This window comes from Eubalaena glacialis, chromosome 6, assembly GCF_028564815.1.
Source record: "Eubalaena glacialis isolate mEubGla1 chromosome 6, mEubGla1.1.hap2.+ XY, whole genome shotgun sequence".
Lineage (NCBI taxonomy): Eukaryota > Metazoa > Chordata > Mammalia > Artiodactyla > Balaenidae > Eubalaena > Eubalaena glacialis.
This window is the reverse complement of record NC_083721.1, coordinates 107,340,589-107,355,002: the sequence shown is the minus strand read 5'-3', so window position 1 is coordinate 107,355,002 and position 14,414 is coordinate 107,340,589.

The following is a 14,414-nucleotide window of genomic DNA, read 5'->3' as shown; positions in this document are numbered from 1 at the left end:
TCCTCCATTCACGTATTCTTGGCCTCGTGATTGCACCTCCATTTTCTTTTAAATAACCAGCTGTCTCCTCCAACTTGCAGTCCACAATGCTAGAGCGGGGTTCAGGAAACTTGTTCTGTAGAGGGCCAGGTAATATTTTCAGCTTTGTGGGTTGCGTGGTTTCTGTTGCAACTACTTGACTCTGTCCTGGTGGGGTGGAAGCAGCCATAGATAGTACATAAATAAATGGGTGTGGCTGTTCTCCAGTAAAGATGCGTTTATGAAAACAGGCTGGATTTGGTCTTCGGGCCATAGTTCACTGACCCTTGCCCTAGAATCTAGGGTCTGAAGCAATGGCTTTCAAATGTTTTTGAGTATAAGTCACAGAAAGCACGTATTTTACCTTCCTACCTGGTATATACACATATATAATTGAAATAAAAGTTTCATGAAACTCTCCTTATCTTTCTACTTTTGATATACTCTAAACTATTCTATTCTGTTTTGTCCCATTCTATTCCATTCCCTTTTATTCTGTTCCATTCCATTCTGTCTCATTAAAACATGCTAGTCCTGACTGACTAATGTGATTTCATGACCCACTAAAGGTTGCAACCCACCAGTTTGAATGACAGTGCCCTGATGGGGCTGACCCCACTGAATGGTCCAGGAGTGGGCTGTGGCAGTCAGCACATTGTTTGTTTCTACCCCTGGGCCCTTCTCCCATCCAGTCAGCTAGGTATTCTGAGTTTATTTCCTTAGGGAAGGAATGGTCTACTGGTCTGCTTTGAGAAAAGAGTCAATTCTCGGCTTTTGGCATACAATCTAATTAAATGCAAAATTTAAAGACAAGTTCTGACCAGGAAAATGCTTTGCAGGGCCCAGTGCAAAATGACATTGTGAGGTTCTTTGTTAAAAAAACAGGTTTCTTGATGACAACAGCAGAGCATTAAGCCAAGCGTGGAGCCCTTATAAGCACCAGGCCCTGTGTGGCTGCACAGGGCCCACACACATCAAGCCAGCTCTGTGTGGAGACAACATGGTGAGTTAGACAAAAACTCCTTGCCAAGCTGGGAGGAGGGAGTGAAAGGAGAGGATGTGAGGGGAGAGAGGAGAGGATGAAGGGTCTGGGAATGGAGTGATGTGTGGATCTGAGTTGATTCAAGTCTCCTAGCTTCCATTGGGCACTTCTGTGAGTGGAGCCTGAGTCAGTGCTCTGGGATCCGGTCTCCACCTGGGTGAACACCAGGCGTTCCCTGCATGGCTCAGCTGTGGGAGTTGCTGTTTCTGCAGTATCAGATGGAGACTTCCCTTCTGCAGTAACCATGTGTCGCTGTTGGCCTTGGCCATGTAGCAGGAGAGATGCCCATGTGAGCTGGAGGTAGGGCTTGGTCCTCCTCTCACTTATCACTTGTTGGCAACAGCTCTCTAACATTCCTGGTTGCTACTGAGCCCTGAGATGCAGGAGGTGCCCTGCTCACCTAGAGGAGTGGTGCCTGTGTTTGGATGGGTGGGGTCTGTATTAGTTTGCCAGGGTGTCCGTAAGAAGGTGCCACAGGCTAGGTGGCTTGAATAACAGAGATGTATTGCCTCACAGTTCTGGATGCCAGAAGCCCAAGATCAGGGTGTTGGCAGGGCTGGCTTCCTTCTGAGGGCTTTGAGGAAGAATCTGGTCCATGCTGCTCATCTGGCTTCTGGTGGTTCGTTGGCAGTCTTGGGCATTCCTTGGCTTCTGCTGCATCAGTCCCATCTGCCTTCGTCTTCACATGACGTTCTCCCCGTGTGCATGTGTGTGTCCAAATTTCTTCTTTTTATAAGGACACCAGTCAAATTGGATTAGGGGCTCACCCTACTCCGCTATGACCTCATCTTAACTAATTATACCTGCAATGACCCTATTTCTAAATATAGTCACTTTCTGAGGTGCTGTGTGCTAGGACATACATTAGTGTATCAGTTTTGTGGGGTGGGGACACAATTCAACCTGTAAAAGGGCCAAAAGAAACGAGCTTGTCTTTCTCCCAAGCTACCACAATAGTGAAACATACCTCTATCAACACTTAGAACAGTAACCCCAAGAGGGACTGTGGCTATGGGTTATGTGCCCAGCAGTTACTTGTAACCCCCCTTTCCTTGCCCACTTCCCACTGCAGAGGCTGGTATTACCCAGATTCTCAGCTTCCCCTTGCAGTTAGGGGTGGCTGTATGACCTAGTTCTGGCTAGTGACATGTAACGGGTGGTCTCTGGGAAAGGTTTTCTTCCCAGGTGAAAGGAGAGAGAGGCCAGTGGAGAGAGATTTTTTTTTTCTGCTCTTGGAATGTTGCTGTGTGAGACTTATGCTTGATGCTGTTCTAGTTTTCTGCCACCAAGAGGGAAAGGTCAGCAGAATCACAGAGCTTCACACCCAGCACTGTGACCTGCCTAAGCCCTGGACCAAATAAGGAAAGTCTTCCTCTGCACTGTGTGATATGTGAGGTATTTAAATGTCTGTATTGTATTAAGACAGTGTTGGCTGGGTATTGCCACTTGCAGCCAACAACATGCCAACTTCTATAGAAGTTCTGCAAAAAATGGTTAAATAGATTAAGGAAAATGTTGAATATTATCATTTCTCTCAAAGCATTATAGTGCATGAAAACAAATCAAAGGCTTTACGAAGTTCTGTTAACCCCAGTGTTTCCTAAATATTTGTAACTATGAGGCTTCTCTCGTCCATCCTCTCCCTCTCCCTCTCCCTCTCCCTCTCTCCCTCTCCCTCTCCCTCTCCCTCCCCCTCCCTCCCTCTCCTATGACATCTATTGATGTAACCATTGTCTTTTTTAGTATAACAGATCTTGATGGAGCTCAGTTTGGTTAAAAGTATGATATCAGATATGCTCAAGCTCTTTACCGAAGCCAAAGTTTCTGACTTTTTAATGCTCCCCATACCACCTCTGTAAATTACCACCTCCAGCCCATCCCTCTTCTGAGAACGGCAGCTCACTGCCTCCACCCCACTGTGCCTCAAGGAACAGGTTGGCCCCCAACTCGTGGGGCTGACTCCACTGAGGAGCTCCTCATGCCCCTTGGGTGATCTTCCTAGATGAAGCAGTGACCTCTCGCCAACTCATTTACCATCTCTCTCTGCTTCTCTCAGAGACAAGCAGAAAAATGTGGGAGCCAGAGGCTGCACTTAAACTGTCAGCTACAGAAGAGCCATTGTCGCCCTGGAGCTAGCGGAGACTAAATTCGGGGAGAATGTATGTGCTTCCTCTCTGGGAGACAGAATGCAGCAGATGGCCTATTAGCCAGAAAGGAGTTTCATTAGCATCAGCTGAAACAACTACAGAAAAGCAGCTTTGGTGAAAACCACTTGCAGCTTCCAGGGGGGCTTAGTTGGTTGCATACAAAACGCCTACAATTTCCTATCTTATGCTTTGTCATTTCTGGGCTAGCAAGGTGGAGAGTGAAGACAGCTTACGGTGCTTTATGTTTGTATTATGTTACATGTGTACAACTTTTTTTTCATCTGTTCCTTAGGGACAGTTCTCTTTGCTATGCCCTTATCACAGAGAGGAAAATCTACCTTTTTTTTCACCCCCTAAGACTACCAAGATTAGAATTTGCCTCTTGTGAATTGCTTAGTTCATTGAAGGGGTACCTTCACAGAGACAAATATCTTAATAACTGCAGAATGAAATTCACACACCTCGCACAACAAGACGCACTGAGTAATGGATAGCGACTCTTGATTTTAGACCAACCAGACACTAATGCCGGGCCTCTTACATGTGATTTTTCAGGAAGTGACTTGAATTTCCTAAACCTCTCTGTCCTCATGTGTAAAGTGGGAATGATAGTATCTGTCCTGACCACTCTGTAGCATTGTTGTGCGGATTCCATGGAGAAGGCTGAGCTACTCATCTTATTTATTCTTGTATCTTTAGCATTGGGTTTGTTCCCTGGCATGTGGCAAATATTTAATAAATGAATATTGAATGAAAGGAGAAGTGAATGTGTAAGGGTTACTGTTTCCTATGGCACTTCCAAATCTTATTCCTAGCATGTATAGAAGTTTGCAATTATAGATGTAGTTGTTTGGTTTGTGAAATTACTTGTTTAATATTTTGATTTGACACTTGCTTAACTATAAAATCACATACAAATATAATAACAATAACAAAAATAATACTAATATTTTTTTTTATTTTAACACAGATTATCCAGAATCTAGATAATTAATTAAAATAGAAGTTAAAAGATTGCAGATTCCTTCTCTCCTGTTGTAGTCAGATGTTTGTCATAGTACAGACCCAGACCAATTCATGCCTTCTTTCCTTTCATAGCCCTCTCTGTTCATGTACAGTATATGGAATTTACAGTGTGTATAAAAGCTTCCAGAGGTTAGGTTCAGAAGATAGTAGGGATAACAGAGTAACTGTTAGGATACACAACTTCATACTTTTGAATGATCATGAAAAGAAAGTAGTGGCAATATTTCTTATTGACATGAAGGTGGAGGTTCTTGCCTTTTGTTTATTAAGGTACATACTGAGCAAATATATACACTAAGCACCTTCTAGGCCAGGCAGTGTGCTAGTTGTGGGGAGAAAATGGTGAGCAATACAGATACTCTTGCCTCCTATAAAACGTAGAGTCTAGTGGGGGGGGGGGTAAATACTAAACACTATTTGTACAAATAAGTCTATACATATAAATTATACAAATATACATTATATTATATCCAGTATACATATAAGACATATATGCTAGGAAGGATATTTAAATAGTGCAATTAGAAATGATAAGGGAAAGAGAGATTTAGGTTAGGGGCAGAGAGGGCTTCTATCAAAGAATAGAATAAGCTGAGACCTAAATGATGAGTAGATGAAGCAGGTAAAGAAGAGGGATAAGGGCGGGAGAGTGCAAAGGCCCCGAGGTGGCCACGTGACCTGCAGCATAGAGAGCAGGTGATACACGGTAGAGGTAAGTCTGGAGAGGTGAGCAGGACCAGGTGATGCAGAGCTTTGTATCAAAGTGAAGGACTTTAGTGGTTTTTTTTTTACATAGTTTTCCCCCAGCTTTGTTGAGATAAAATTGACGTATAACATTGTGTAAGTTTAAGGTGTACAATGCGATGATTCGATACACATATATATTGTGAAATGATTACCACAATAAGGTTAGTTACACATCACCTCACATAATTACCTTCTTTTCTGGTGAGAACATTAAAGATCTACTCTCCCAGCAACTTTTAAGCATATAATACAGTAATGTTAATTATAGTCACCATGCTACACATTAGAGCCCTAGGACTTATTCGTCTTATATCTGGAAGTTTGTATACTTTGACCAACATCTCCCCATTTCCCGCACCTCCCAGAACCTGGTAACCACTATACTACTCTCTGTTTCTATAAGTATGGCTTTTTCATCCTCCACGTGTAAGTGAGATCATAAAGTTTTTGTCTCTCTCTGTCTACCTTATTTCACTTAGCATAGTGCCCTCAGGGTCCATTCATGTTGTCACGAGTGGCAGGATTTCATTCTTTTTTATGGTAGAGTAATATTCCATTGTATATATATATATACCACATTTTCTTTATCCATTCATCTGTTGGTGGACACTTAGGTTGCTTCCATGTCTTGGCTATTGTGAATAACACTGCAATGAACATGGGAGTGCAGAAATTGCTTTGAAATACTAATTTCATTTCCTTTGGATATATACCCAGAACTGGAATTGCTGGATCATATGGTACTCTTATTTTTAATTTTTTGAAGAACCTCCATACTGTTTTCCACAGTGGAATTGGTACATCAATTTACATTCCCACCAACAGTGTACAAGGGTTCTCTTTTCTCCACATCCTCACCAACACTTATTATTTGTTGTCTTTTTGATAATAGCCATTCTCAAAGGTGTGAGATGATATCTCATTGTGGTTTTATCTTAACTGCAATGAGAACCTGTTGAACAGTTTTACATTTTTTAAAGATTGTGTTGACTGATGTGTGGAGAATGAATTAGGGTCAAGTGAAAGTGAACAGTTCAGAGGTTATTGTTGTAAATCAGACAAGGGATGATGGTGTTTTGGAGGAGACAGGTGAAGGTGGAGAAAAATGGAGGAATTGGAAACACTTCGGAGGAAGTGTCTCTAAGTCTTGTTGAGGAATTGGGCATTTGGACATTGGAGGAGATGATGGACCATGGAAGACAATAGATTTTGGGTCTGAGAAATTGGTTGGATGGAGGAGCTACTGGATGAGAAGTGATTTGATGGGAAGATTTAGAAATATGAACTCAGGATAACCTTTCTTTCTTTTTTTTAAAAATTAAGGCTTTTTTTTTTTAGAGCAGTTTCAGGTTCACAGCAAAATTGAAGAGACGGTACAGAGATTTCGCATATATCCTCTGATGCCACACATGCATGGCCTCCCCAGTTTTGAACATCCCCCACCAGAGTGGTACATTTGTTGCAGTTGGTGAACCTACACTGACACAGCATAATCACCCAAAGTTCATAATTTACATTAGGGTTCACTCTTGATGTTGTACAGTTTATGGGTTTGGACAAATGTATAATGACATATATCCATCATTAGCATACAGAGTATTTTCAGAGTATGTCCTAAAAATTCTCTGTGTTCTGCCTGTTCATCCCCTGCTACCCTCCTCTCTGTCCCCATTTCCACCCCCACTGCCAACTCCTGGCAACCACTGATCTTTATACTGTGTCCGTAGTTTTACTTTTCCCGGAATGTCGTATAGTTGTAATCATACAGTATGTAGCTTTTCAGATTGGTTTCTTTCACTTAGAAATATGCACTTAAGGTTCCCCCATGTTTTTCATGACTTGATAGTTCATTTCTTTTTAGCACTGAATAACATTCCATTATCTGGATGTACCACAGTTTGTTTATCCATTCACCTACTGAGGAACATCTTGGTTACTTCCAAGTTTTGGCAATTATGAATAAATCTGCTATAAACATCCATGTGCAGGTTTTTGTGTGGACATAAGTTTTCAACTCATTTAGGTAAATACCAAGGAGCATGATTGTTGGATCATATGGTAATAGTATGTTTAATTTTGTAAGAAATCACCAAACAGTCTTCCAAAGTGGCTGTAGCATTTTGTATTCCCACCAGCAACGAGAGAGTTCCTGTTGCTCCACATGCTTGTCAGCATTTGGTGTTGTCAGTGTTCTGGATTTTGACCACTCTAATAAGTATGTAGTAGTATTGCTTTAATTTGCATTTCCCTGATGACATATGATGTGGAGCATATTTTTATATGCTTATTTGCCATCTGTATATTGTCTTTGGTGAGGTGTCTGTTAAAGCCTTTGACTTAGTTTTTTTTTTTTTAACATCTTTATTGGAGTATAATTGCTTTGCAATGTTGTGTTAGTTTCTGCTGTATAACAAAGTGAATCAGCTATATGTATACATATATCCCCATATCCCCTCCCTCTTGCATCTCCCTCTCATCCTCCTTATCCCACCCCTTTACGTGGTCACAAAGCACCGAGCTGATCTCCCTGTGCTATGCGGCTACTTCCCACTAGCTATCTATTTTACATTTGGTAGTGTATATATGTCAATGCCACTCTCTCACTTTGTCCCAGCTTACCCTTCCCCCTCCCTGTGTCCTCAACTCCATTCTTTATGTCTGCACCTTTATTCCTGTCCTGTCCCTAGGTTCTTCAGAACCATTTTTTTTTTTTTTTTGGCCTAGTTTTTAATTGGGTTTTTTGTTTTCTTATTGTTGAGTTTTAAGAGTTCCTTGTATATTTTGGATAACAGTCCTTTATCAGATATGTATTTTGCAATTGTATTCTCTCAGTCTGTGGCTTATCTTCTTGTTCTCTTGACATTATCATTCTCAGTGCAGAAGTTTTTACTTTTAATGAAATCCATCTTATCAATTATTTATTTCATGGATCCTGCCTTGGTGTTGTATCTAAAAGTTATCACTATACCCAAGATCATCTAGGTTTTTTCCTATGTTCTCTTCTAGGAGTTTTATAGTTTTGCATTTTACATTTAGGTTTGTGATTCATTTTGAGTTAATTTTTGTGAAGGGTGTGAGATCTGTGTCTAGGTTAATTATTTTGAATGTGGATGTCCAGTTGTTCCAGCACCATTTGTTGAAAAGATTACCTTTGCTCCATTGTATTGCCTCTGCTCCTTTGTTGATTATATTTATGGAGATCTACATCTGAGCTCTCTGTTCCATTCCATTGATCTATTCCTCTATTATTTCACCAGTTCCACACTGTCATGATTACTATAACTTTATAGTAAGTTGTGAAGTCAGGTAGTGCCAATCTTCCATCTTTGTTCTTCTTCAATATTGTGTTGACTATTCTGGGTTTTTGCCTTTTTATATAAACTTTAGAATCAGCTTGTCAATATCCACAAAATAACTTGCTGGGATTTTGATTGGAATTGTATTGAATCTATAGATCAAGTTGGGAAGAATTGACATTTTGACAAGTTGAGTCTTCCTATTCATGAGTATGGAAGTATATCCTTTCTTTAATATTTAGAAACATATCTGGATTGTTTTTCAGATTCAATTTCTCATATTTTCTAAGCAGCTACAGACTATATTTATTGAGAAGGGAAATTTACATTTTATTTTTAAAAACAAACTTGTTTATTGGTTATGTTATGTTTGTTAGTACTTGTGATGCAGATCTTGAAACAGATAGGACTATATTAACTACCACACATTCAATCTGTTGAGCTATGTCAAGAGAAGTGTGGGGAAATCAGTTACACTTCATAATGAAAGCAAGTCTACTTGGCATTGACAGAGTTGCTGGTTAGATTTCTCATGTTATGAGAGATAAAGAGCAATTAAAGTGAAAATTTCTATTTACCCCTTCAGAATGTAAGGAAAATCATTAAGAGCCAATCATATTGGAAGATTTTTCACAGTGGGAGGAAAGGTTGAAGGCAGATTAAGTGTTCAGACCTGCCAGAATCATTCAACAGAATCTTTCCATACTTGGCAGCATTAAGCAAATGCCAATGGACTCCATTCATATAAGGAATATGGTACTTATTCCTTAGCTTTTGAAAGGGGTTCACAGCCCCTTTCAGTTCCACTAAAATGTTTACTTTGATGAAGAATGGTTTATTTTAATTCCTAGGCCTATGGAATTAAATAATTAATAAGCACCTAAGATTAGTGCTTATTTTCTTGGTAGGGATAAAATACATATTCTTATGTTTCATAGAAGATTTAAAAAGATTTTACTTGAACAAAACCCATCTAACTATTTAGTGTTGGGGGCAAAGTGATAGATTCAAGAGATATCTTAAAGAGAATCAGGTAACTTCATTTCTTTGCTTGAAGTGTTAATCTGAATCAAATGACATTGAAACACATTGCTAATCATACACTGAAATGTCAAAATTGGATACCAATCACCAGAAATTCCAATATCAACATATTTTGGATCATTTAGTGAGTATATTCCAAGTTTCCCATTTGTGGATTATATGTCAAAACAGTTCCAAAATATCAAGCTTAAGATCTACTCTTCACCTATTGTTTATGCAATGCAAAAGTTAAATCATTGTGTAAAATATTACGTTGCTTTAATATTCAGTAGGGAGATATTGAGAATGCCATGCACATTTAAAATCTCTTAAATTATTTGACATATGAAAATCCATCTGTGTTACTGTTTATATAAAAAAGCTTTTCCTAGTTCCTTGGCAGTAGCAATTAAGCTTCATTTTTCATGTCAAAGCTTAACAATCACAAAATATGGTGCTTGTACTCAATAAATTTACTTATGAAGAATACTGAATCCTCCTTGATCAATTAATTATCTTTGAAACCCTCCTCCATGGAATTTAGAAATTTCAGATTTATAAAAGGCTATTTAAGAAATAATAAGGTTAGGACAGAAAGAAAGAGAGTAAAGTTGTAGGACGTTAAGCCAAGGTTAAAAATAGTTTTGCAATTCATCAGTCCTTTACTGAGAGTAAGCAGAGGTGATTATACTCAGAAATGAGAGAAAATATTTATTTCATTTATTATCATTACCTGGATATATTTGTTTCCAAGAGTTGCTGTAATAAGGTACTACAACCGGGTGTCTTAAAACAACAAAAATTTATTCCTTCACAGTTCTGGAGGTCAGAAGTCTTAAATCAGGGTGTTGGCAGGGTTGGTTCCTTCCTGAAGACTCTATGAGAGGATCCTTCCTTGCTTCTTCCAGCTTCTGGTGGATTCAGGTGTTCCTTGACTTGTGGTAATAAAACTCAAACCTCTGCCTCCATCTGTACAGGGCTTCTCTCCTGTGTTTCTCCTCTTCTGTCTGTGTTTTTGTTTCTTACAAAACACTTGTCATTGAATTTAGAGTCTACCTGGTTAATCCAAGATGATCTCATCTAGAGATTCCTTACTTAATTACAGCTGTTAAAACCATTTTTCCAAATAAGGTCACATTCGCAGGTTCTGGGACTTCAGACTTAGAGATATCTTTTTGGGGCCACAACTCAACCCACTGCAATTGATTAAGAGCATCTTATAAATGTTAATTTTTTGGTTTTGATAATTGTACTAAGATGCTAATATTAGGAAATCTGTGTGTGTTATTTTCATAACTTTCTGGTAAGTCTAAAATTATTTCAAAATGGAAAGTTAAAAAAAAAAGAAATAAAGCTCCTTGAACCTCACTTCAAACTTACTGAATCCCAGTCTCCAGGGGGAGGAGATGTGCATTTAATGTTAATAAGTGCTCCAGACTTAATAATTAATAATTAACTTAATGTTAGTAAGACTCCAGTAGACTCAGAAATTATAATTCCCCTTTTAGAGAAAAGAAATACAGCATAAAATAAGTGCCTTTTTTGTCCAGCATTGGTTACAGGAGATTTATAGGTCACAATTCAGTATATGGTTTTTACAGATGAAAGTGGATAATGCCCCTACCAGAGTTTGCATGGTGGCCCTGGGTTTGTCTAAGAGCTTGTCTAAGACTAAAACTCCAATGCTGCAACATATTTGAGTTTAACTCCTTTATAAGTGTTCGTTATTTTAGAAGTGCTAGAATCTACTCCATAATCTCTTGTGCAGTGACTTATGCTTACTTTGTTTCATGTCATGACCACTGATTGATTGTTTTTGGGGTGGGATTTCAACCATTATAGAGAGAAGTGTGATTCTGCTTTATTCTAGTTCCCTAATGGTAAAATTTTCAGTTTAGATGTTTTGAACTGCAGCCTGTCTGGTACTTAGTCCTTTCAACAACCTGATTCACTGATTATTGCAATGATTGCTTCTGCAAAGTTCCTAGTTGGAAAGTGAAAGAGTTTAAAACTCAGCCAGCTGCTTTGTGAACTTGATATTAACTGATGATCAACTGATGTTTTTATTTGAATAACTGAATTTCTGTGTGTCAATCGACGGGTAGTTCTGGTGTCTGCAAGCTAAGCTTTAACCTGCTCCAAAGGTGTGCACCATCTAAGTACACTGCCCATTTACAACCACCTTAAAAAGCCCTTGTCCACAGAAATAGAGACACAGAGGTAGAGAACAAATGTATGGACACCAAGGGGGGAAAGCAGGGGGCGGGAGGAACTGGGAGATTGGGATTGACATATATACACTAATGTGTATAAAACAGATAACTAATGAGAACCTGCTGTATAGCACAGAGAACTCCACTTTGCTGTACAGTAGAAACAACACAACATTGTAAAACAACTATACCTCCCCCGCCCAAAAAAAAATTATCTCTGACAAACTTATGGTTACCAGGGGGGAAGGGTGGGGTGGAGGGATAGATTGCGAGTGTGGGATTGACATATACACACTACTATATTTAAAATAGATAACCAACAAGGACCTATTATATAGCACAGGGAACTCTGCTCAATATTCTGTAATAACCTAAATGGGAAAAGAATTTGAAAAAGAATAAGTGTATGTATATGTGTAACTGAATCATTTTGCTGTGTGCTGAAACTAATACATTGTTAATCAGCTATGCCCCAATATGAAATAAAACTTTTTAAAAAACTCTAAAAAAAAAAAAAAAAAAAAAGAAGACCTTGTCCAGAAGAACAGATAACACAAGAAATGTGGTCATGGTCACTCCACAAAGCCCTTTCCAATTCCTGGATGAGACCACCAAGGGGAGGAACCTCTGCATCTGTGTAGACTGATGTGGGAAAACTGGCCAGAGAAAGCATATAAATACTAAAAAGCTTCCAGTACTACATCAAGGGATAAAGTGAAAGAAGGGAATAAGGTAATTTTGCCTGTGTAGAGATGTGTGGATGCATTTTCTTTATGGAGCATGAGTTTAGTACACAGCTAGAGTCTTGCAAGTGAGGAGAATACATGCAATTAGAATAGTAGATATGAAAGGGGGTCTGGTAGAGAGAAAGAGAGAGGGAGAAAAATTAGGGTAAAAGAAAGCAGGGAAGAGATGAATCCTCCTGAGTCAGCCTGAGATAAACTTAAGACCTTCAACTGTATGCACCTTTGAACCCTGCTCTTAAATTTCAGCCATAGGTTCATTACTTACTGATATATTTGATCTATTTGATCACTTCTAATATCCCAGCTTGACATGTTAGTTGTTTTAAATTGCTAGGACACAAAGTTAAATCCTGTGTTTGAAGAAAACCAGCAGAAGGCTTCATAATTCTCCTCCTGGTACTTAAATGCTAATCAAGAATTCTGCACTCCAACGCAGATTACAGGTAACAGTATTTTACTCACATATATTATGCTGATGTTGAGCCTTCTTCCTTGATGTTTATGAGCCCGGAGTTGGTGGTGTCAAAGTCTTTTCCACAGTAACAGCCTAGGATACTACTGGGAGAAACTTATGGGGATGTCTGTTAAAAACTTCACTTTTCAGTGCCCATTACAAAATGATGATGTGTACTAATTTAGGATTGAAATTAGATTATGTTAACATTTTAACATTTTGGCTATGAATGTTGGCTTCTATAAAAATGATTACTTTTATATTTTGAATCACCTCACATTAAATGTCATTTTCTATTCATTCATTCTTGTAGCACCCCTCCCCTCCTCTCCACCTGTCATAGTACTTTGCATACGGTAGGTGCCCCAATAAATATTGGTAAATGTTTAGTAAAAAAAACAAAAAACAAAAAAACAGTGGTAGTAGAAAATTTTTGAAAACTTTCTCCTACTACAAAAAGATCATATTTTTACAGAAAGAACAAGTAATTTGCTTTTAGATAGTCATAAAACTAACATTTACTATGAACTTATTACATTCCAGATTACATTGTTCCTAGGCAACAATGATGAATGGGACCTGGTCCTTGAGCTTACAGTCAAGTTAGGGAGATGGCTGGAAGTACAGAGCTGTCACCAACTATGGTGCTACTTACATATGTCTCTAGTTTGCTCAGTTAATGCACTCTCCCCACTTCCTAGGATAAGTGTGGGCTTTCCGCATTACTACCTGTTCAAGACCCCCTGCCCCTATGGCCTTATGGATTTTCTGGAGTGTGGGGAGGTTCGATGGGATGAGAACCAAGTAATGTCTGCTGGTATGGGGGTACTGGGCAGTTGAGGGTGAGGTGAGGAGAAGGAGGGGAGAGGAGAAGGACATCCTCTCTGGTGCAGAAGAGGGATCAGGTGGTATGGACCTTGGGTGCAGGACCTGGGAGGCTCTCCTTGAAGATGAAAGTTGAGCTGTCCTTGGGCAATGACTCAGTTCCAACATGACTTCCATTGGTTCTCAGGCCTCAGAGACCCCAGCTCTTTCCATCTCCTTTGCCCCAGTTGCTCCCCTTTCACCTAGTCCTCTTGAGTCCTGCCCTTCCCTCTGCCATACAAATTCTCCTCTATTCTCTTCTTCCATAACAGAACTTATTGGCAAGACATCTCCTACCCCCCAATTTTTTCCTAAAACTTCCCAAGGTCAGGAATCAAACCTTCAAAGGGACTATATTTCCTTTCATTCTTCAACTGCAGCAAAAGAGGAGAAGACAGAACATTTCCATTTCCATATTAAAACAGATTAGTACATTGATAATCACACACTTAGACACAAATAATTATGGTAAGAAGCCAATGAGCTTTAGTGGAGGCAGATGGAAAAGTCCATGAGGGCAAAGAGGAGGGAGCCAGAGGTGAGTGCAGCCTTCCCTGGGGGGAATGATATTGGAGCTGGGTCTTGGCAGGTGTGTGGGATATTTAGAGAGAATTCCAGGTGGAAAAAAGACTTACATGGAGCCTCAGAGGAAAGAGCTTTGGGCAGCCTGGGGTGGATTCTGTGGGGGAATGGTGGGCGCTGAGTTAGGGTGGCTCTGGAAGAGCCAGATTGTGATCAGCTGTGTAAGATGTGCTAGGGAGTTGGGTCTTGACCTTCCAGGCAATGGGAAACTATTACCTAAATCTCACAGAGGCACCCATCCCTGCCCTCCCTCTAA